General features: G+C 39.9%; 1 protein-coding gene across 4 annotated transcripts in view; it reads right to left on the bottom strand.

Annotated features, from left to right (window-relative positions):
* The window catches only part of dlgap1b (discs, large (Drosophila) homolog-associated protein 1b), a 150,758-nt gene extending 130,400 nt beyond the window's left edge, over positions 1 to 20,358 (bottom strand). For 2 of the 4 annotated variants that reach the window (XM_036125630.1, XM_036125631.1), the window contains exon 1: positions 20,181 to 20,357. The gene's annotated coding sequence lies outside the window, so the exon portion shown is untranslated. Of the gene's footprint in view, positions 1 to 20,180 lie in introns of all 4 variants that reach the window. The other 2 variants (XM_036125632.1, XM_036125629.1) reach the window with 2 other exon arrangements.
* Positions 20,359 to 23,348: the final 2,990 nt, after the last annotated feature.

The following is a 23,348-nucleotide window of genomic DNA, read 5'->3' as shown; positions in this document are numbered from 1 at the left end:
ATCATTGCTCAGGATCAGGGCCAATTTTGAGGAACAAGAGGAATTTTTATATATAAATATTAAAAAAACAGCCTTGTAAAGGTGCAACTGTTACATATTTTGAGAATATATTTCAATAAAAAGATTCAACCTCGGAGTGAAAGTGAGACTATACTGATATGAAAAAAATCAGCAACATTCATTGGGGAAACTTCAGTTTCTTCAGTTTGCAATGGCTGCAATCATTTCACAATAATCAGTAACATGTATTATTTCCTGTTGATGTGTTCTATTATGGACCACAGAAAGCAAAAATGAATATTACTAACCTTGTTTCCTTCCAGTGAGTGAGAGATGACTAACAGTGAGTGAATGGCCATGACACATATGACCCAAAACTGTTACAACTTACTTTATTAGGGTCTTTTATGTACATGTTCAAGTCTGTTTCATGCCGTACTAAATAGAAGGAGGAGAAATTACCCTTTTTCAATGTAAAAATACAACCCTAATGCTACCGGCTTTGCTGTGAGATAAAAAGGGAAGAAAAATAATAGAGAGGCAATCTGGATGATTGGCTCTAAAACAAGGAGCCTGTACTTCAGCATCCATTCATGCCGATTATTAGAGTGAAAAGAGGGTTTTTCCCTCTTATGTTTTCCCTCTTCTCCATGCTTGGCACCTTGGTATGAACCATTGTTTGGCATGGTAACACCGTTTTTGAGTCACTCCTACTCTGCCTCAACCCATACTTAACAGACATGTTTAATGGGCTCTTGTAATGTCATATTATTGTTGTCTTTTGTGAGCACCAGCATAATTGGACAAATTATTCTCTTCACAAATGAGGAGATAATATGTGTATTAATACAAACATGACATCTGGTCTTTTGACACATATTGTAACGCAGGTCAAATGCAATGCAGAGAGCATTTAAAGATCTAGGTGTTTTTATATTCTGGAATTTCAGGGCATCTTGTCATCATCATAGTAAATTCATTAGGTAATTTAGTTACCTAATTTTGTTAAAGGGTATGCATTGGCCTGTTTGAGATTCTTATGGTGCAATAACCTGGAGCAGAAACACCTCCATTTAACAGTATTATAGTATAAACACAAAAATTTCAAATAGAAAACATGACCTTTTAATTAAAAATGGTAATTATTAGATTTAGTTTTGCAAAGAAAATATTACAGGAATAAAAACAATATATATGACATGTATTATTATCTACTTGTCAATGCATTACATGAAAAGTTTTCAAAACAATCAGAATACAGATTCAAATTCTGTAAAACCATGAAATAAAATATGAGAAAAATATCAGCCAATAGATATCAACAGAGCTATGGCTGGTATTTACCGATATCATATCTTCCTTCCTGCCCTGTTGATACAGTTTACAAAAAAAAACAAAAAAACAAAAACAATAAAAGGCCGTACAGCCAGCATTGCTTAGTTGCTTCTGTGAAAAAAAAAAAAAACACAATCCTGCAGAGCATCAAAATCACGGTCACATACCCAAACAAATACCACATGGTCACAACATTCAGCATACAACTTTCCAAGGAGCCGGCTGCTGTCATTTACCATTTAGTGCCACCAAACAGGGATGGGAGGACGAGTGAGGAACAACCGTGCTACTAACCCGGCTCGCTCCAGAATGTTCTCTGTAGGGGTAACAGAGTGAGTGTGGCTCAATACAAAATGATGCCACACTTGAGAACTTTATGTGGCTAAACATTTTGCAACCTACGTCTCATTTACCTTCCACTTCATTTACCATGCACCATTTTGTGTTGGTCTATCACAAACATTTCCTATAAAATTCCCATGCATCTGGGGTTGCAATGTGCCAAAATGTGAAAATATTATGACGGTACGAGCACTTTTGCCAGGTAAACGATACTGCTCAGATTTGCATTACTTTATGCAATTTCAGAGTTGTTGTTTTTTTATGGAAAGTCATAAATGCTGGCTGCAATGCTTTCAGATGCAGAACAGTTCTCCCATGGCCCAAGGCTTTTCTTTGACAGCAGCCAGAACTGTTTTCATAGTTTGCTGCTGCTCCATTTACTGTAACCTGCTGGTAACCTCACAGGAATATCTCACTGGGAATGTGATTGCTTATTTATAGCAGTGTTTAAAAGTTGACGGCTTAAGTCTTCAAACTGTAAATAATAGTGAAATCATGATGTTGTCATGGCTGACCCTCCAAATGAAACACAGTTGAAGAAAAAACAAACAAACAATCATTTGAAAGCCGGCAGCTATCAATGTCACCAAGCGAATGCCACATTGGGTTCTCTTCTCGCTTGTTTCTGTGCAAAACAACAACCCTGCACTCATGCACCGTGGATTCACACGGTGACACACATATACGACCACCATCTGTCGCGCTGTAAACTCCCCGAGCTCACCTTCCCTCGCCGTCCCACTGGGACACATGCTCACTAATGATTCCTTAACATTGTTACCGCCTCGTTATGGCAGTTAGTATGCGCCAAAGCTAGATTTACATCGTGGTAATGGACAAAGTGTCGTACACTCATCTGCCTGACAGTTGCACTGATTCACCAGACCATGACGTACGTGTACAATGCTGACATCCACCTGCTCTCCAGTTACTTCAGTCATTGTGTCCATCTGCCTCATACCCTTTTGTGTCTGACAATACAGCCAGATTAGTCATGGTGCAATATTTTTACTGAAATACTGTAAGTTTTGACTTTAATTCCTTATACAGCAGCTTTTTATGTATGATTAGTTTTATGTGATATTAGTCATAGGGGAGGCCAAGGAACAGGGCCTCCATGAAAATCCAGGATAAAAACTGCTATGCTAAAAGAAAACACACTGCAAAAACGGATCTAAAAATAAGTAAAATGTTCTAAAAGTTTGTGTATTTGTCCTTGATTTGAGCAGGGAAGTAAGATTATTTGCCAATGGAATGAGTATTTTGATCCCTAAAATAAGATAATTAGACATCCTGCACTTGAAATAAGATGATGGAGATGAATTGTTCCTATTTTAAGTGCAAAAATCTTATTCCATTGGCAAATCATCTTATTTACCTGCTCAAATCAAGGACAAACACACTGATTTTAAGAACATTTTACTTATTTTAAGTTCTGTTTTTGCAGTGCAAGAAGGCTTTTTATTTTTTTATGCAATCTTAGGATTTTTATCAATTGAAAGCTGTCAAAAGTAGAATGATTATCCTGTTGCCAGAGGCTTTTCTTTGACTGCACTCTGAATTGTTTTATAGTTTAAAGCCGCTCTGCGTGTTTACTCCAACCCACTGGTTAACTCATGTGGAGATCTTAGTAAATGGATGGCCCTTCACTACTTCCTGGGCAATACAGCAGGCAAACCAGAGGCAAAGAGAGAGGCGGATTGGTGAGAGATGGAGAAGGTATAGTGAAGTTGGAGAGAGCTGGTTTGCTGGCACTGACACGATGATGACCTTTTGGTCAAGAGATGAGCAGTTGGTCTTTGGAGCAGATAATCCTTTGGCAAAGCTGGTCTTACAGACTTAGCAATATTCCCCCCCAAACACACACACACACACACACATACACACACACGCGCGCTAAACATTAGTAATGCAGTAAAAGTACAGTATGTATGTGTAAATGCATTGCTTTAATAGTTCACCAGGAATTTACAACTTTGCACACACTGCCTGGGAAAAGTAGGAGTCTCAAACTTGAACAGTTTGTCAAATTACAACCACAACCTTTAGTGTACTTTAATGGTATTTTATGTGAAACACCAACACAAAGCAGTGCACCCTTACACAGTGGAAGGGAAAAGAGAAATGTTTTTAAAAGCTTTCTGCAAATACACATCTTTACGTTATGGCATGCAAAGGGAGGAAATACGGCTCCTTGCAGAATCTATGTTGTAATTCTGTAGTCTTGGATGGCAGACTTCTAATGTTTCATGTTTTTCGCCCAAGAATGAATGAGGGCTGTCGGGGCGCATACAACAGGATCCCCTGAGCTTCTTTCAAGCTCTTTCTTTGAAGGTAAGAGGGAGCATGAGATTTAACGGGTACATGAACAGCAAAATCTTGAAAGCTTTCTTAAGATGCTCCGAAGGTTGAACAGAAAAATCTTGAAAGCTTTCTTAAGATGCTCCGAAGGTTAAAGACAGGGGAGCGTGAACGAAACTTGCCAAGTTTGGTGTTCCGCTCTAAATTGAGGTTTCCTGATGTGTCCTGTCTTTGGCCGGTGCACTGGAGAGGAAGTTTTGCCACGTTGTTTTATAAAGCCTCTGTCTGTGACGTTGGAGCCGCAATGACTGCTGGGAGATGTAGTTTGTCAGTCTTTTCCCGTGAGATCCAATCCACTTTATTTATATAGTACATTTAACAACAGAAAAGTTTCCAATGGGCTGTACATAACAAACAAACAAAAAAAGAAACTACAAAGGACACAAAGGACCACACAACTAGGTGGTGTTAAAGGCCATAGAATAAAAGTGAGTCTTAAGACGAGACTTAAAACCCTCCACTGTGGAGGCTGTTCGTATATGGAGGGGCAAAGTAGTCCAAAGTCTGGGGCCAACTAGAGAAAAGACTCTGACCCCTCTGGTTTTAAGTCTCGTCTCAGGCACTATTAGCTGAAGATGGCCCTCAGACCTCAGAGCACGTGCGGGAGAGTAAATCTGGAGGTATATATGCTATCTCATCTGCATCCAGACCGTGGTCCGCTAGATGGAGGTCAAAAGGTGACAAAATCTGAAAAGGGGGGGTATGAATATTTTGGATAGGGAATGTATGCCATATAGCCTTGACAGTGAAAGCAGAAAAAACAGTAAATTGGGCTTTTTAAACTGAGGGTACCAGTGAGATGATACAGTTGTTGCAAAGTCTTGTCATTTTGGGTGCTTCTTCTACACAGCACATTATCCATCTCTGCCTTGTTCTACTGCTGCTTGCCTTGGCTCCTCATTCATTGGCTCTTGTGCCTGATTTAGCGGGCGCCTTGGGCCAGCAGCATCTAGCGGTGGTATAGAGGGCCATGTAAATGTCACCATCTCAGAAGCTGTGCTCTGCAGAGCGTGAAATGAAATCTGGCAGAGTTTTAGGGCCCTGCCTCTCCTCACATGGACATTCCACAGTTCATGGGCCCCAATATAAAATCCATCACCATACTATGATTACATCAAGGCCCACACCTTCTTTCTTTATAAATTATCTATTAGGCAAACATGTTGCAGTCACATCGGTTTGGCTGTAAAAGTCCCACCCATATGCTTCTTGTCACATGATTTTTTTTCCCCTTTTTTGCTAAAAAAAAAAGCCTTGCAAAAATGAGTATAAAAGTGCCAACGTATAAGTCATAATTAATTAAAAAGGAGCATGCCTAAATTGTGTAATCCAACAAATTTAGTCAGATTAATTCAATGTTAAATGTAGACTGGCAGATACTAGGTTCCAACAGGATATGCTGGAAGAGCTGCAAGCTCGCACAGACGGACGGTGAGTAGTTGAAGGTTTTTAAAGCTCCTTTTAGACATTTTTCTACTGGAAACCCTGTCGGTAGGCTGGAGGGGCTCTCTCCAAATTAACATCAGGAACACAAAGGGGCTTTTAGCCTGCACTGATGCCAGCTGGATCCAACACAACTGTGTCAGACCTTTATGCAGCGTCAGGACTGCCTTAGACCATCCCTTACATTCCTTTTCCTTGTCAAGGATGAGATCAAAGTAAGGATGGGTACTCTGCTTTCAAGCCTTTAAGAGAAAGAGCGTTAGCCATCTATCTACCTGGTGTTGACAGACTTTGGATGAGCTCAATTAAAATCACACTTCTGTGCTAAAAGATCAGATTAATCAAAAGCTGTCATTAAACATCATCTACGCTGTGCTGCTTATTACTACTTCATCAGCTCAGATTCGCACTTCTGATTTAAAAATAGGTTCCATTGAGCCATTCAAAGACCTACCTTTTCCAGCTTATCTTATGTAATGGGCTCTTGAAATAAATCTCCTTGCCTTAAATACACAGGATCTCAGCTCACAACGGCTTACTTCGATGTTTGGACACATGATAGTCCGAATCTCCTGTGGAAACTCGGACTAGCATACGGTGACCTGAGGCCAACTACTTCTCTGAGGCACGAAGAAGTGGATTAATTCAGAGCTAGATTTGTGAAAATAGCCGGTTAAACTCTAATAGATTACAATAGACTGGTAGTTAAAGGGTTGCTAGTCAGAAACAGCTCATGAAATGAAGTTCTTGAGATGAATATTTATTTGGAGTGTTGCAGTGTTTTCTAGGAATTTAGACTCGGCGGCGGGGCGGGTGCCAAGCATGCGCAGAGACGGAGCTGAGTACAACAACAGATCGGGGGAGTAGAGTCTGTCAACATTGAGTGTGCGCCAGACTGGTATTGAGCGAGCGCGTGTGAGATTTAAATGCGTCTCACTGCGCGCTAATCAGTGCGTTATATTTGTAGCACAAATATAATAATGCGTGTGACACAGAGAGAGGTGAAGGTAGAAGAGTGAGCATGTAGAGACAGAAATAGCTCACGATGCGATCATTTGAAATCCCAAAAATGTCATTATGACTATAAAGACTCCTGATCAGGCACTATTTAGAAAGACTAAAACATGTAAAACATATTTAAGTGAACGTGTACAGCCGCTCAATTATTTACAACATCAGGGCATCTCCCACGGTATTATATAGGCCCGGCGGGCCAAGCTTGACCTGCCCCCCTCCCGCCAAGCCAAGTGTTGTTTGTTTATTTTGAATAAGTCTTTTTTTTCTTAAATAGAGTGACAGTGATACCAAAGATGGTATTTATGCCTCTGTATACTCAATGCTAAAAGAGGAATTATTCAAAAATACAGATTTGCATCAAAATCTATATAAACTGAGCCATTCACACCTGCCCAAATTGTCGCACTTCTTCCGGCAGCAGCACACAAAGATACTCAGCTTGACCCCTCCCAGCAGCCGCTCACCTGACCCAAATCAGGAGCGGCTGCTGGCAGTGCATTGCCGCTCGGCTGGCTGAAAGAACGTTGCAACCTCAGTCGTAAAGAAATCTTTCTGTTCACCAAAACCATGAGCAGTCACTGTCTAGAAAAGGAAGGAGTGCCACCCATCACACTTAATAAGGTAATGTTATAGTGTTGTACATGTGCCGGCTCAAATTAACACCTTCAGGATTGGTGCTCACTTTGTTGAGAACTTCAAACTTGAAGTAAGCACAACTCAGCCTGGTGTCATTTAGCAAGGCCCCTGGGAGGGTGTGCAAAGTGTACACCGTGTTCTTCAGGTGGGAAACTTAGGAGATTCCATTCACAGAAAAGCATCAATACTTTTCCTCAACAGTTTGGTGTCAGAGAGAGTTTCTCTGGAAACAGGCTAACTGCTATTAGAAAGACAAGGTAATAATGTATTACTTTTAAACTGTAACAGAAAAAAAAAATATCCAAAAGAAATTGCATTCAGTTTGTGAAAGACTTAATTAAATGAAGCTTCAGAATAGCAAATAAACTACTTATGTTGCCTCTATTACTCTTGTCACACTATGCTGTGTGTACCCTTAGTTTCAATAGTGTAATGAGATACAATGGCAATGGAAACAATGCTTCAATGCTCTCTTACCACACATTTGAGTGCAGTATGTACAACTTGATCACCATAAACCCAGATGTCACAAATATTTTGGACATAAACAAAAACAATTCTGCAGCTTCTAGAGTGCGTATATAGCATCTTCAAATATATACCAATGGTACAGCATCAACGGCATGACTGGCATACTGCAGCAATGACCCAGTAATAGCTTTGAACTACTTTCATGCTTTACTATGCTGTCTGCACTGATAAAGATTGGCTCGCTTCATGTACTGGATGCTTGAAACTGAAAGTGAAACTGGCAGATTTACCTACTTTTTAATTAACTGGGCTGATAATGATCTAACCAGTTGCGGCAATTAGACCAACTAAATTTTAATTTCCAGGTAACCAAGTTGATAATGTGTCGCACTCTCCATTCTGCACGTCATCAATCTGGTCCTGATCCCATCAAATCTGTTCAGGGAAAAGAGGGACATTCAGCAGAACTTTCCGAGCTGAACACCTAGTGCCCGCCAAGCAAAGGTTGGTGTTAGCAATCACAGTATCCAATGAAAGTGGTGTAAGCAGCAGGCGCCAGGAGAAACCACAACAAGTTATGCTGGTCAAGGCGCTTCTTGCTGTTCTTCTTTCAAAAAAAACAGATGGGATAGCAGCAGCTATGCGTGCATCTACCTGAGCTCCCATGTTTATTTTGGTTTGGCTGTGGGCTCAGCAGCTCTTGATTTCGTTACAGCTGTTTGTCCCGCCTTAAACCAAAATACTGCAACGTGATTGGCCCGACCCATTGAGATGGGAGCGGGACAAGATGGATCCTCGTGGGTCTGTGAATTCTCAAATACTGCTAGAATTCAGCTTGCAGGCAAGGTTGATCCACTGTTCTTTAAAACAACAACAAAAAAACATGACTTTGACATCACTGCAAAAGAAAACTACCCTGACCTAAAGCAGCGGACCGCAGAATTGCACACCCTTAACTCCTATTCACATGCATTAATCAGAATAAGAGCACATGAAAAGCGACATAGTCTCATTGTCTTACCTTTAGGACAACGCATGTTTTTCAAAGCACTAATGTACTTGGCAAGACAGGACAATATCTGACAGTAGCTTCTCATAACAAAATAATAAAAAAATTATGCAGTATTGTATTTCAAGGGTCAGGGTTGATAAGAATAAACTTTCCTACCCTATCTTCAGGGAACACTAGTTATTTGTTATAAAAATTTAAACTTTCAATAATCACAATAAAAATGTCACGGTCTGAATTAAAATTAGAACATGTAATTAAATTGCAAGGCCAATCCAGACGTACAACAAATTTAAAATGTTGCTCAGCATTTTTGTACTTACACAACTTTAGTAGCAGCAGAAATAACAGTTGCTCTATCTTAACTAAAAACAACGTGATTATGTAATTGTGTTTAATTCTCTGTAAATACATTGATACTGTTATCATACTGTGATAATCACATACAGGTCCATGCCAAGTGTGTTTAATGAATCATGATTTTTAAAGAACAGCATTAGTAAAACTTACTCATACAGGACATGAAATTCAGCTCAGATCCATGGTAAGAAAAAAAAAAAAAGGCTGCACACTTGACTAAGATTTTTTTAAAATAAACGTAACTGCGATCACACACTCCCTCACTATGTGACAGTGTCCGGAAACTCTGAGTCGTCATCAGTGCCGGGGAGATCTTTGTCATGCATCTGATTCATCGTCTTTCTCCCTCTCCTGTCACAGTTAGTGAGAGGCGACCAGGCTAGCTGCTGCAGGAGAGCTGTGGCATAAAGGCACACTGGTAGGTCAGGAGAAGCTCCCTCATTGCTCCAGAAAGCTAATCCATAACTCTAAGACATGCCAGAACTGTCATTGCTACATGATAGAAAGCTCCCCAACTCGTAATTGAGCCCACCTTTCAGTAAGCAGCAGCCCATTCGTGTTTTTAGACCAATAACTACTGACCTACCGTCAGCAGAAAACTTGGTTGTCTCTTTATACAAGATTGTCATTCTGTTATGCCAAATTGTGTCAAACAGAAATAAAATGGAGGTCATTCATATATTTGGAATGCAAATTTCCCTCATCAGTGCCTGGGAACAGTGAAAATGTCATACTAATCTGTTAATGCAGGATATGACATCTGTACTTTGTGGGAGTTAAATAGACTGACATGGCAGCAGCACTGACGGCTGAACCTCACTGCTGACCCTGCAACTGCGGCGAAAAATTTCTCCAACTAAAATAATTAGACAACGTCCCATGGGACTCTGACATAAAAGCAGTCTTACAATTTGGAGATGGAAACAGATGATATTGCACTGGCAAGATAAGATGAAAGTAAAGTCCACTGCATATAATTAAAAATATACACAGTGAAAACATTTGATTGAACTATATTTGCATTAAAAAGTCATCCCAACTATTTAGTAAATTCCAAATTGAATAGTTTAAGTAATACTTGCAAATACCTGTGATGTAAACTACGTTATTGATCCTTAACTCATAGTGGCTTCAGCCTAGATAGAAGGATGTTTACAATTGATCCAAACAACGCATGAGTTTCTGCATTCAGATAAATGAAACAAGTCCAAATATGATGGTTGGAATTGCATTATACAAACAGGATTATCCATATTGGCAATTTTTGAAAGGCTACGTACATTACTGTTTTACATTTTATATTATTACTGTAACAATTATTCCTACATTTTATTTGTTCAATTGCTGGCGCTTTATATGTTTTAAATGGTTGTTTTGTTATCGTTGTCTGTCTTGCCCACTGTGACGTGTGATTCAACTTGGCCAAGTTGTGAAATAGGTCTTGATCTCAATGGCTTTTTTTTAATCTGGCTTGATAAAAGGCATAATAAAAATAATACATTGGTGTCTTTACATACTGAAGGGTTTCTTTATGCTCTTACAAACAAGTCTAAACTTTGTGGAGATCCTTTATTAATAAGATGTAAACTTTCTCCTTTATTTGAAACAATGTGAGCTCAAGGTTCATGCCCTAGTTTCATGTAGTGTGTCCAATCCTACTGCTCCTATGGCTTAAACCCCCATCAATGAGATCCCAGAAAAAACCAAGTGCTTTAGTACAAGACTGTTCATGTTTCTCTAAAACGTTGCACTTCTCATGAAAAAGGCTACTTCAGTTCTGAACATGAGTTGGAAACATCAGGCCTATAAATTTTAGTGAGGACCGTCACACTAATGCTCCTTCTCCACGGGTTATGCTTGGCTGGGCTCTACTCGTCTTCATCCGCTTTGCGAGCATTTCAATTAGTTGTCTTTTTTCCTACCGGCTTGAATTTTTTTAATCTTTCCTCAAGAGGTGGTATAGCCAGAGCTCTTTAAGGCTGGAATGTGACATGAGCAAAATGCTGTTCAGCAATTGGCGAAGGGTGAGGTTGTCAACAATATCCATTCTCAAGTAAAAAGTTCTTGAGTATAAAAAGTATCGATACTCAAACGCTGTATCCGGATACAATACTAATTTGGCATGGTATCGATACTAAATAGTTTGCATAAGAGGCAAACGAAGAAGGGAAACCCAAAGACGTTGACAAGCCCGTGTGCAAACAGTGCTTTAAATTGGTGGCAATGAAGTCAAGCAGCAAAACAAACTTATCATCTCAAGGACCGACATCCTGGTCTTCATGATAAATTCCAACAGGTTAACACATAAAATTTCCCGTTCATAATTTAATTTAGTACGTCATGCGTATCACTGATGTTAACGTGATCTGTGGGCCGCATTAAGGCTGTGCGATTAGCTGTGGCTAGCATGCTACTAGGCATGTGTTATATTTGGTTATTTATTTAGTATTTATGTGTACACTTATTTAACTATCATTTGTGATTCTGTTGAGAAAGCATGTTCCATGTTGAGATTGAAAAATTAGTTTTCCCATGTTAAAAATATATTTATTATACCTTTAATTATTTGCCATATTTTATCCCCGTGGTATTAAAAAATGGTATTGAGTATTGAATGTTTTCCTGGGTTTCAATATTGAGTTTGAGATTTTAGTATTGTGACAATTCCAGTGAGGAGAAATTAGGTTTTCTCCAAGGGGATGCAGGTAAACGTTAACCTGAAGAGCAACAACATTATTGTTAAAGGACCACCATGAATGGAGTGGATCAAAAAGAAATAAAAGGCTATGTTCACATTGCAGGTCTTGATGCTCAATTCCGATTTTTTATTTTTTTTGGCCGTTCATATTACTATTAAATATGACCCGCATGCGCGGAGAACAGAGAAAGATATCACACAGCAGCACACTGTTTACGGAAGTAATGGTGACTGTAATTGTTTCAAGAAGTGTTCAATAAAGCTTTTGTTAAAAAAATAGAATAATGCAAAACAGATGCCGGCCTGCATCTCTCCTTGCGAAAGCTACTGAGCAATGGGAGCCGACGATATTAAGATCACATCATAGCAAGCAGCACAGCGATTAACAATGATATTTTATCGGTCGCTAACTGCTATTACTGTGTGTGGATGGGTAGTGAGAAACAGGAGAGTGACGTGAAAGATGGATAATATGCAAGATGACCGTTCAGACAGTGGACGCTTTGAAAAAAAATCCAATACATATCTGAATAAGTACCACATATGGAACGAAACCAAATCAGATTTTTTTGGGGGGTGAAAACATCGGAATTGGGCCGTTCACACAGACATAAAAAAGACATATGTGTCGTGTATGGGCTAAAAGGATTTGGGTCGCATTTCCCTGCAGTGTGAATGTAGCCTAATTTTACTATTTACAAACCATGTACCATGCCCGAGGGAAACAGAAGAAAAAGGACACTTCAGCTTTTTATACGCAGACAGGCGCGTTGTATTTAATAACCTGAATCAGATCAGCGGATTTAGCGAGGCTATTTCTCATTTTATACACACTGAAAGCTATAAGGCGAGACAAGTTTATTTATAAAGCTCTTTTCATTAACAAGACGATTTAAAGTCCCAAGTTTTGTCTTTAAAGACTAGTGTTTGGTTCAAAAATGTGTTCACGGCCCCTGATTAAACTACTGTGTGCCGGAGGAAGGAGAAGGCAGAGGAGACAGCCGGATGGCTGCCCACTGCTGCAGCGGCAGCTCTGGACCTAACCCAAAGAATTAGCGCAGCATGAATATCCAATTTCCAACCTATAAAAATAATTTCACTGCAGTCACAAGTCCACAGGTTTGCGCCTTAAAGTCCTTATTGTTGTTCTCGCCATGTCTGAGGCAATAACTTTCTCATAAGGTCTAAATTGTATCATCTCCCCTCTTGGATCTCCCCTCCTCTTCCGTCACTCCCCCACACCTGTGTAGCCTGATCTGTGATCCTGAGATTTATCCTGGTGGATTATTTTATCCTTAAAAAAAATTATTCACGACATTCTTGCATATACAAACATTATTTGTATTTTTTAATCAATGTTTTTATTTAGAATGATTAACTGTTTTATTCTTTAAAACTAAAGAAATTAGCGAGAAACTTGAATGTCACACAGAAATGCTTAATAGCAGAGCCACACTGATGGCTGGAGGTGGGCCTAAAGCCACACCCACGAGGCGTTCATCACCTTCTGGCTCTACCGGGTCAGTGGAAAACCAGCAAGAGTAAGGAAGAGCTGGTGTGGGGCGAGTAGAGTCGTGCAGGGGGGAGAATGGCAACGGAAAGGCGCCATAAATGAGTCGCTATGGTCACTATTGTGCCATTTAAATGTTGCATGAGTTTCTGGCCCTAACCTCCATTCTGTTCAATGTTTGGGTTGACAATACAAATATGGCATTAAATAGAATGTAACCATAATAATCGGAATTTATTTGAATAATTACAATAATTTGTTCTGTAAATGAACGCATACTTTAACATCTTTAAGTCACATGGACAGAATGTGGAATATTTTTTCCCTTTATGGATGAACTATAAAGATTGACTGAATCTTTGGTATAGTATTTCCAGCTCATTTAATATTGAACTTACACAACAATAGTTGTTCACTCTGTGTTTTGGACATTGTACTCTTCACCTCATTTCTTCTTCTTTTCCTGATCTGTCTGCCCAATACAACATCCGGATGCTCATTAATGTTTTTGTACATTTGGTTTGGAACTGAATGCTACAAGCAAAATAAATCTCTCTTTAATGTGTAGATAGCACACTTGAAATGTTATTGTCTTTATAAAATCAAATCTTATTTGGTAACGTAATACAAAATGTCCAATGACTTTATGAGTATTGGTTGCAGTTCTAAAAACAAGCATATAATTTGCTTGGTGAGTGCTGTCAGTCCACTGTAAACGCATGCATTCCGCTTGTGAGCAGCAATGTCTGAGCTTATTAGGTTCCAGGAAATCCAATACAGAAGCAGAATCCATAAGAAAAAAAAAAAAAATCAATCTTGAGCCACACTAACCATAAACAGGCTTCTCACCGACACATTATTATCTGCATCAATTCTGCACATGACCATACACTCCACCACACTTCATTAAAATCCTCCACACACACACACTGCTATCTGTGGGATATCTTTTCCCCAGAGGAGCCATTTGTACATCCACATTCGACCATACATCCGCTCACCTTGACATGGTGAAAACAGCGATATGAGGATCCGCCACTATCATTACGGTTCCTTATACAAGCCAGTCAGACGGCGTTTTTTTTTTTTATACCCAGAATTATACCACTGTTGAAATGCGTGCGCTCTATCTCACAAGTTGAGTAACAGTTGCTTAGCATTCTGCATCACCGTCGAGCACTGAAAGGCATCTGCATCCGTACGGAGACTTTGATAAAGGCAGCTCTCCCCCAGTCTCCGGCTTAAGGCCTCCCTGGTGGATTATGTTACCCAACAATGGCACTGGCCTTTCGCAGTTGGAGCATGCTCCAGTTGCTGGAAGGCATACAAACACGTCTCTCTTTCCCTTTCCCTACTTCTCCCACCAGAATTAACAGTGTCCCCTGACAAAAAAGCAAGTCTACAATACACCAAATTCACGACCTAGTTTTGTAACAAAGGAAGAAAACAAACCAAAATACATCACAAAAGTGTACGTTTATGACTGATATCCTATTTGTTTTGATTCCTGTAAAACACAAAAAAGACAAATATGTTTTATGTTTCATCTGACAGAAAAATAAAAAATAAAAAAAACCTTTTCAGGACATAAGCCTTTAAAAAACGATGGACTAATAAGCTTGTGGGCAAACATACACACTCTAAACAGAGAGAACTATTGAGCACGAGAGATAAATTGTCGTATGACCTGCAGGAGTGAATTTATTTTATTAAATGTCATCTTCAACAGTCCAAATTTTCATGAAATATTTAATCACCGTGACTTTAAAAAGCTATGACACACAAACACAGAAATCTAGAGCATAAACCTGCTTATGCAGGAATTTGACGGCAGTTTCCAGGAGTAATCGGCTTTCTATAGTTCCATTTAAAGGTTCTCTCAAGTTGATTAACAGTATATTAAAGTAACTCAAGCAAATTGGGAAAAAAAATCCTGGAGTCTTGCATGGGATGCTTTGTTTAGTCCACAAGACTCCATAATCTCGGTCATTGTGTTTCAATAGGACAATTATCGTTACAAACCACAGTTTTGCTTGACTATGAGTAATAGAGGAACACATTAGATAGGAAGGAAAAATCGGTTTGTTCATTTATACAAGAACGAAACCATAGGTAATTCAACAATCTCCAACTCCATGCAGGGTCCTCATGAGGACTTGTGTTTAGATATGAAAGTGAGCTCCGTTTAAAACTCAGCGTCTGGCTTCCTACCAACCACATCTTGCATGTTCCCATCTATTCTAAAACAATTAAAGAGTAAAAGCGAGAACAGAAAAACATAAGGAAATTAAACTAGAATTCTGACCATTCTTGTACTATAATTCAAAGCAGCAAATGTACTCTACATAGTACACATGTTGAAATTACAGGACTGATGCAGGAGCGCTCAGAGAGTCCCCTTAAGCCAGAACGGTAAGCCTTCTCATCACAAGATTGAAGTCTTGGAAAGAGAGCATGTCCTGTTCTCTAAAGTGAGTGACAAAAAAAAAAAAGACCCTGACAGGACCGAACTACGCAACAGTGCGGCATAATTAAAATTTGGCAAGGGAAAAAGAACACGAGCAGGATTTACAGCACGTCGGAGAACACAGTAACAGCTGAGTCACCGTTGCTGTCATCCACCAGCATGATTACGACACAGCAGAGACTTTTGGCCTTCCTTAATAAAACCTGCGGGGGGTACAAGTTATGAGTAACAGGTCTGTCATCATCGTTCTTTGCAGAATGGTCTTGTGTGATAACCCCTGGGGTCTTAGAAAGCAATCATTGTGCCACTGCCTGTCGACCCTCGGGTCCTCAAAAATTCCAATCCAACCATCCCAACAGTGCAACAACAAGGCGATTATGCACTGTGATGACGCATTTCATCTGGACAGCAATAGCCACATAATTAAGTGAGATATAGTATGGAACAAGTGTGAAAAATATATAGAGATGTTGAATTATTAAACAGCCCTTATCTCACTTAAAAGGATGCATAATGTTCCACTGGAAATGCCTACAAGGGATTTACTAGGGCAGTTTACAGGGGTTTTTTTGTAGCAGAGAAGACAACTTTTAGTGCCAGTCAGAAGTTCACCTATAGGCTACTCATCATCACCATCAATGTATATACTTATATTGTCTATTCTAAATTGTTTGCTTTCCACCACACACTTCGCTTTCAATCACAATCCATAAATGGACGATAGAGTTCATGTTCAAGCCATTCAAAAAGTGTAGAGCTTTTTTTGGATCAGTGTCCCGTTCCTACACCCAACTGTGCACAAGTTTCAACAATGTAGCTGTTGATTTGTGCTAGACTACCCCCAAATTTGAAGAATCAGGAGGTGGTCTTCCTCCTTCATTGCTTTATACCACTATCAGGAAAATAGCCCAGAGCATGATGCTGTCATTACCATGCCTGATAGATAAGGGGTTTCCCCAGGAAATTGGCTAAGCCTGGTGGTGGTTTAGTTTTTAAAGCATTTTCTTCCAATGCTAATACTAGTTTGTTGCTTCACTATTTATTGTTCAACTATGTTGTGATCAGAGCCTTGCAGAGAGAAGTGGGAAGTCAAACCAACACTACCCGGTCATTGAGCTGTCCATGTCCGCGTTGGCTCATGTTGTCGACCAGGTTGTCTACTACATTGATCCAGATGCAGGAGCTTTACCAGTCTTATTATGTTGCTCCTAAACATTCGTGTCGTAGTGTTAGCTTAGCATGTAGCAACATTCAGCATTTTGTTTCTGTTGTCTGTCTGTCTGGAAAAGTTTCTTCGGACAATGCATTGGTGTTTATCTGTTGGATGCGGACTGTCAACCAATCAGGGAGACTCCGCTATGTGACGCAGTGATGCATTTTCTCATAGCACGGAAGGATCATGAAAAGCTGAGAAGTCGACAATGAAGGACGAACTTATCAGCGCTGTTTGTGCCCATCGTATTATCTATGATCCGTTGGGCTATCACTACAGAGACAGTAAAGGACGTTGCCTGACGGAGGATTAAGGAGGAAGTTGGGATTTCGAGTAAGTTGTCCAAAACCCAGCATTTGAGGAAAAGAACAGGGTAGCTCCTTCCAATGCGCATCAGACAAGTCTGTCCACACTTTGCTCAGACCGTCAAATGCTCTGCACAAGCATCCAGGTTGAGGCGTTGGACACCATTTTGACGCTCAAATCACGTTTGAAATTTAATTTGGGCAGATGTGAATGGATCAATTTGTATGGATTTTGGTGCAATTATGTATCTTTGAATAATTCCTGCTTTAGCACTGAATATTGTGGCATCAATTATTTTGACAACCCTACTATATACCATCTTTGGTATCACTGTTACAGGTTTATAAAAAAAAAAAATATTTAATATAAATAAAGAAAAGCCTGTTAGCCTGAAAGGGGGGGGGGGGTGGAAAGCCTGGTGGTCAGCCATGTCTATAATACAGTGGGGGAAACCCTGCAGTTGATTGTGTTCATGTTTTAAAACCTCACCACGACAAACTCCAGCAAACAATATCCTTGTCATTGCCGTGAAATGGCTCAATCTCTGTCTCATTGGACTATAGGGGCAACTTTTCTGCAGGAAACATTTTATATACCCATGCAGGCAGCTTAAAATGTTACTGGTGGTTGAACTCGATTTTAGAGCAGGGTTTTCCCTCTTGGTCGGCACCCTCTCGGTCCACATTAGGCTTACTTTACTATGCTGGTGTTTCAGAATCTTCCAGTTTATAAAACGGTATTGGGGTTGCTCGTGAACATCCGTACCAATGTCCAAAACAGTTTGGTTCGGACGAAAGAAGATTTGACACAGTGCTGCAACTAACAATGATCCCAAACACCAGTCACAACCTTTTTGGGTTAAATAAAGCAGCCCAGCAATTGGTTCTATAAGGCCTCCTTACTTCAACCCAATTGTATTAACTAGGCTTAAAGGTTATGACCATGGCTTTAAATCACCCAATTAAAGTGGTAAAACATCCAGACAAACATATGCAAGAAACATGTTTTTTTGTTTTTTTTTAAAGTGTGTAGTAAATGTTTCTTCAAAGGGAAACTTACTTAAATCTTAGGCGTGTTTGTACATACTTGAGACCGTATGTATAGTTTTGATCTGATGTGAATTAATGTAAATTCACATGAAATCCACTATTCACAACTTAAATCTTATTCCTTTTCTAAATTATTTGGGGTTATTTAAAGTATCCTTATTCTTACTGGAACAGGACTTTTCAAGAGCATTATTGAAGTGCAAAGATCAACGACATTAATGCCAATGATGACTATATGTAAAGTTAAAAAAATAAGCACAGGAGCGAGTGAACAAGTCACCTGACAAAGGGGGGAAAAAAATCATCAGACCTAGTCATTAAATCATGCCAAGCAGCTGTATACTTTTAATTTCTTTAACGGTTTAAGTGTAAAAATACAAGCTATGAAGCATGAGCTCTGAGTCTAGAGTCAAGCACAGAAACTAACATTATCTGACAAGCAAAAAAATACAAAACTTCTGTTTCCACAGTACAATGAAACCCCTACAGTCAAGGAAGAAGCAAGCAGTCCCTTGTGTGTGGGGGAGGTTGCTTATGAATAATAAGGAAAGCGTGCACGTTTGGTCTTTTCAGAAGTTCCACAGGCAGCAGCGGAAGATCAACAGATTGCTGGATTGGACTGCTGCTGCATACTTGAGATAAGACAGCAGAAAAAATGTCTGCCTCGCACCTTTTGGTAGCAAAGGGAAACTAACGATAACACAAGAGAGAATAGGAAGAAAAAAAAGCAATTCAGTTCAGCTACAGCCTTAAATGTTTCTCCTGTGTTATCCAAGCCTTACATTCCACTTAGTTGATGAATTATGGCTTTAGCGTATTTCTTTGACCTCTCGTCCCTGATATCTTTGGATCTCACTCTGCCTCTCCTGAAATGAGAGGTTTATTGCAATTCGCCTGGCTCGGCGCCTCAGCACAAACACCCCTGTCTAATTACTGGGTATATCTATCCTAATAGAATAATTTTCATTTTCACCGGCAGGCAAACAGCACAACTTTATCTTCCAAGACAAACCAGTGAAGCATTAAGATCACACAAGTGATCCATTCGAATCGCAGCTGGATGCAGTCTGGAGAGTAATTTGCAGATGCAATGTTGTTCATTTATACCAGCTGGATTGCACTGGCAATGCTACTCGAGGCAGTGTTTTAATGACTGCAATCACACAGTCGGCGTGCAGAAGTGCTAGTAGGAAAGAGATCCTCAACTATCTTTGAAGAAAACTGCATACTGAAGAGGCTGACGAAGTTGAACATGGATACAGGAATGATGCATGTTGTCCCTGTTACGACAAAAGGAGGCTGAAAAGGCTAAGAGTGTTATTTTTGTTGTTGTTGTTGTTTTCAGAAATGAAGATCTGTGGTCAGTTTAACATCACACAGCCCTGAATGTGTGGTGTGACGGCACTGGATAAAGCTGCAACCTCATCACACAAGTGATAACAGCGTTCCCCCCGATTTAATGGACGGTAAAGAGGAAAGGCAGAAGAGCGATCGTTGCAGAAATGGAAAAAAAAAAAAAAAAAAAAAAGAAAAAAAAACAGAGATTCTGCACCTCGTCCTCATATTTAAATGCCAAATACGCAATAGCAGACGCAGGTCTGCCGTCAAAGCGCACGGATGGGGGTGATTGGATATTCTGCAACTGCCTCATTATCACTTTAGCTGGAGATAGTAGGGACGGCTGTCGACGTGCCAATTAACATAAAGCAGTCGACCAAGTTTGACGGGAACGTTAACCTTATTTCTAAAATCCCCCAGAATCAAGAGAAAGTTGCACACCTCTGAATAATCTCTAAGGGAAAATCTGATTATACGACAGGGCGTCGCTCTGAAGCCCACCTGTTCAAAAGTCTACGTTTTATGAAAGAGATGATCACTTTTACCTGATGACAAATTCTCTCTGCAGAATGAATGAAGAGAGAGAAAGGGGGGGGGGGGGGCAATTGGCACATTCGCTGCCTACCTTGGCTTGAGCGGAGTCCTTCCGACAGCCCCCCCCGGAGAGAGTAATCCTGTGATTTCCGCCGAAAACTGCTTGTTTCCTTTAAAATGACCCGAAGTCAGGACTGATCACAGCGCGTCACTTTGCACGGTAAGGTCCCAGAGACCGTAGTATCTCCCCGTACCGCTCCGTCTGTGGGCTGCAGAGGCATCGCCGAGCGTATGAACCAGCGCTCCACACGAAGGGAAGGAAAGTCCGGCATGGACTATCGTGTGGATCGTCCCCCTCCAGCGCGCACAGTGCCACGCAGCCCCCTGTGGAAAAGTTCAACGACACACAGGATATTCACTGTCTGCAGCCCCCTCGGAACACCACCTAATGTTTCGTGTGTGTATCAGATTGCGAAGCATTTCAGTTTTATAATAGGAAGATTAGTTCTATAGCGTTTTAACCCTAAAAAGCCACCGTGGCACGTTTTTCTGAGACTCGGGCAGGGTACTTTCCTCCAGTATCAGATCCTATACGTGTCCTTTAGTTTTGTTCATGAGTAATTAATTAATAGAGTTATTCAATAATGTCAAATTCACCTAAAATATCTAAAATGTTTTACAGGAACACGGCGGTGAAAACGTGCGCATTATTTGGGATAGTTTAGGCTTTCAGGTATATTTCATTGTTCAGTGCAGCAGGTGTTTTCTGGTGGATTCATGTCATGTCCTTGATTTGAAAGGATGTTAAATGTTAAAACGTCATGAATGCACGATCAATATACACCTAATGCGCTAATTATAGCAAAGATAGAGTTTTGTAGTATTTCCTCAGGCTTCAAAGGGTTCATCGACTACTTTGGCAAGCATTATTGCCCAAAAAATGTTAAAACACGCTGAAATAGAATGGCTCACTTGGAAGACATTTTTAATTGTGCTGGTGTCATAGATGGCATAAGAAATAAATCATTTGATGTTAGAATCCCTCAGAGGAAAAACTCCCTTTTTGCTCATTGTAAGAATCTTTTGTTTTTCACAACTGTCTTAGTCTTTTCAATTGAGCGGTTATGCCTATGAATGAAATTACATAGGATTTGATCAAGCCAATTTTCGAGTGAGGTCCAAATTTTGTTAAATATGTCAACATCTGAAAGCATATTGCGTCAATGAAAAATATGTATCCTGTTATTGGGATTACACATGCACATTTCTTCTGTATGGAATAACATTCAATGTCAAGAAATCCACATTCACTTGTGGCACTATTATAGTTACTTGTGTTTTGCGAAGACTTTTTGTCAAAAAGATCGCGCTAAATGTTCTTTAACATTTAACAAGGTTATAGCACTGAGAGAGAAGGATCTTTGTGCGTTCCTCTTTGTACAATTTCTCAAGACCTTGAGTCTTTGGCCCTTATATGGCCTCCTTGCAGCACAATCCACAGGTTTCCAATAAGGTTTAAGTCTGGGGACAATGATGGCCGTGGAAGAAGGTTGCCTTTGGGTTAAATCAACTGTTCCTGGGTTGATTTGGTTATATGTTACAGATCGACATACTGCTGAAAGAATGAGCGAAGGCTCATTTATAGTTTACAGGCAGAATCCCCCAGACTGAAGATTAGTGTTTGTTGTTAATGGTAAAAGATCAGATCTATTTAGTGCAGGGATTTGTAGAGGAACTGAAACAAATATTTTTGAGCCGCATATTTCCTATTTGTAAAGTACTTTAAATGTTTTAGGCCACTATGCTGAACTCAAGAGTAAACGCCTAAATTCGCCCACTCTTTGTGCTCTGTGCTTTATAGTCCCATCGTTACTCAACTGGTTCAGGGATCTTGTAAATCCTGCAAGACTAAGACTCTATTGGAGTGAATACATTTATATTTTCATTGTTTACAATAATCTGTACCATTATTGTTTTTTTGTTTTTTTGTTTTTTTTACTTGAAGAGTAATCTTTAAGGTCAACAAGCTTTTAATCGCTTTATAAAACCAAGAAAGGAAAATGGGGGGGAAAAAATCTCCACTGACAGTTCCATGACAAATGAGTAAATCCATCGTGGAGAAGATTAATACGTTAGAAGCTCAAAATCTTTACATTACAGCTATTGTGGCTTTACTGTGTTGTCATTTCCTGTTTTAAGAGTGGATTTGTCAGTAATTTTCAACATTATTTTCACAATTTCATGAACTTCATTGTTTGTTTATATATATATATATATATATAAACAAAATATATATATATATATATATATATATATATATATATTAGAATATATATATATTAGAAGGTTGTGCAAAGGCAGAGTACAGCACCTCCCTGCAGCATCTCCCTGTGTCTCTGATGCTGTGGAATGACTCGAGGCTATCCTGCTGGGAAGGTAACAAAGCAACCAAGCCGCTGCCTTTTTTGCCCCCTAGGCAGCCTGGCTCTTATAACAAGGTTGCATACTTCAATACCATAACCCTGGCAACAGCGGCTGCAGCGGTGGCACCGAAAGCCCGAGCTTGCTGGAGGCTACCCGGATCAGTTAGTGCGGGCTCTGGATGATCAGAAATCAATGGCAGTACGCATGTGGAATGCAAGCAATGGCAGGGGTTCGGGCATGACACTGCGCAAGAAAACATTTGCACCCGGCCATTATTGGATCGCTTCGCCATAGCTCGAGGCGTTTTCATCAGCTAGCTCTCAACAATTTATTGGTGCCAGTGGATCAATAATGGGGTTCCCTGGAAGCATCGGTGGAATCAATATTTCCACAGTGATACAGCAAACAATGCACAGGGAGCGAGAGAGAGAGAGAGAGAGACAAAAAAATACAACCAGGGTGATAATGAGAGCCAGCACTTGCTTTGTATGCAGATTAAATTGATTACTTGTGTTGCTAGTGGAGCACTATGAAGTAACTGAGCTGAAATCTGTGTAATTCGCCGCTGATATCAAACTGTGTTAACAACAGCTATCAAATTTGCTGCCATTTCACTTCCTTTGAGGTTAATTGTTAGCACAACGATTTAATCCTGCTTTATCCCAGCCTGGGAAGTATTTTCTTGTTTGTTTTTGTTTTGTCTTCAGTCCGGTCACATCAAGCAGACTTTGATTAAACTACTCTAAAACCATTCATTTTGGTTTATTGAGCCATTAGGAAATTGTCTGGCTTTCGAGCTCCTGTCAAGTATTCTGCTGTATAACTCAAGTGCACT

Source organism: Fundulus heteroclitus, chromosome 21 (genome assembly GCF_011125445.2).
Source record: "Fundulus heteroclitus isolate FHET01 chromosome 21, MU-UCD_Fhet_4.1, whole genome shotgun sequence".
NCBI lineage: Eukaryota > Metazoa > Chordata > Actinopteri > Cyprinodontiformes > Fundulidae > Fundulus > Fundulus heteroclitus.
This window is presented reverse-complemented; position numbering and strand designations above follow the sequence as displayed.